Source organism: Alligator sinensis, unplaced genomic scaffold (assembly GCF_000455745.1).
Source record: "Alligator sinensis unplaced genomic scaffold, ASM45574v1 scaffold225_1, whole genome shotgun sequence".
Classification (NCBI taxonomy): Eukaryota; Metazoa; Chordata; order Crocodylia; family Alligatoridae; genus Alligator; species Alligator sinensis.
The window spans coordinates 533446-534943 of record NW_005842180.1 but is presented as its reverse complement, the minus strand read 5'-3'; the positions used below and the strand labels follow the sequence as shown (position 1 = coordinate 534943).

The following is a 1498-nucleotide window of genomic DNA, read 5'->3' as shown; positions in this document are numbered from 1 at the left end:
AACTTAGTGGCTCAGTACAAGACATTACAATCTTCAAAACACTAACATGTTCTGGGTCCGCTGGCCTGGCTGCACAAGGCATAACTTTTTCATCAAATTCACAGCAACAAAAGGAAAGTTGTCATCTCATAGCCAGTAAAAAAAAAAAAAAAAGTTCTCCCCCATTCCCAGAGTTCTTGCAGCGCTCCCAATATGAGCAACTACTGTTTCTAATATCACTATACATTCAAATGTAACTTTGTAAAGCTGAGTTTGAAAACGCCACCTCAGCTCTTGGCATATAAGAACTGTTCACTGATGATGGGGAGATGGCGGAAATTAGCTGAAGCCACTACTTTCCTCAGATTTCTTCTTTTTTAACAAAAAGTTATGCTCTGCAGCATAACTTTTCTAAAAGGGAGTTAGCCAAGTTTCTAAAAGCATCACAGCCCCTTGACAGCTCTGCAGCTTTTCCAGCACAGGCAGTACCACCTTCCTGAGCCTAAAGGCAGCTCCCACCTTCCTACCAACGTTCTGGGAACCCACCAACACCAACCAGAGAGCTATGAGCAGGCCTGTTGGGAAATATGAGTGCAATCGCTTGGCACCTACTCTGCCCCCCCACCCAACAAGAATCAGACACCCCTGCCCAACAAACTGTTATGGCTTAGCCCACAGGCTAAGACTGGGGCCACAATGGCCCTTGGGGAGAGCCTCAGGCCTGTCTCTCGAGGCAGACCTGCAGCTATTCAATACTTCACAAGGCCTCAGCAGCCTTGGGACATGGGGGGGATTCTCTGGCAACCACAGCAAGGCAGCGGGGGAGGGAGGGAGGGAGTCTTTCCCAGTGCTCCCAGGTGTATGAGAATTACCATATTCATCCAATAATTTCAACAATCAATATTAATAAAAATATTCAAGATGTAGCAGGTTGTTGGTTGTAGCCACATTGGTCTAAGGACATAAGCAGACAAGGTCCTTCGGGTAAATGCAAGATCTTTAAAGCTTGCAAAGAACTATTTTTTCAACTATTTAGTCGGTCTAATAAAAGATTAGACATCTACCCAAAGAACCTTGCCTGCAAAACATACGATTGTTTTGGAGGCAGGAAACTGATGCACCAAATGCAAAACCCAAGTCACTCTCAGAGAGTTTTAACCAACTCCTGGGCTGGCTGTCAACACTTTCCTAGCACTGCTTGCCTTGAAACATTTCTTTATTTCAACTTTGATGCGCCAGTTCTCACTCCCTCCCTGGGACTGACAACAAGCAGTGCACAGGACAGAAGAAGCCTTCTTTGACTACTTATTTAGGGGGGGTTTCCCAGCAAAGTGGATCCTGCTGAGCTTCCAATACAATCATTTGGCATTGAAGACCTGGCGATGGGATCTTCCCATTCAAACCCAGCGCTCGCCGCACCCGAGCAGACAAAGCCCGAGGCGGCCCCGGCCCCCACACAACAAAGGCGGCGGCGCCCCCCGCCCCGCACTCACCTGCCTGCTGCGCTGCCCGCGCCGCC

The 1498-nt window shown here is 48.1% G+C and overlaps 1 protein-coding gene across 5 annotated transcripts in view; it reads right to left on the bottom strand.

Annotated features, from left to right (window-relative positions):
• The window catches only part of APC (APC, WNT signaling pathway regulator), a 163516-nt gene extending 162018 nt beyond the window's left edge, over positions 1-1498 (bottom strand). For 3 of the 5 annotated variants that reach the window (XM_025207076.1, XM_025207075.1, XM_025207077.1), the window contains exon 1: positions 1473-1498. The gene's annotated coding sequence lies outside the window, so the exon portion shown is untranslated. The remainder of the gene's footprint in view (positions 1-1472) is intronic. The other 2 variants (XM_025207073.1, XM_006026173.3) reach the window with 1 other exon arrangement.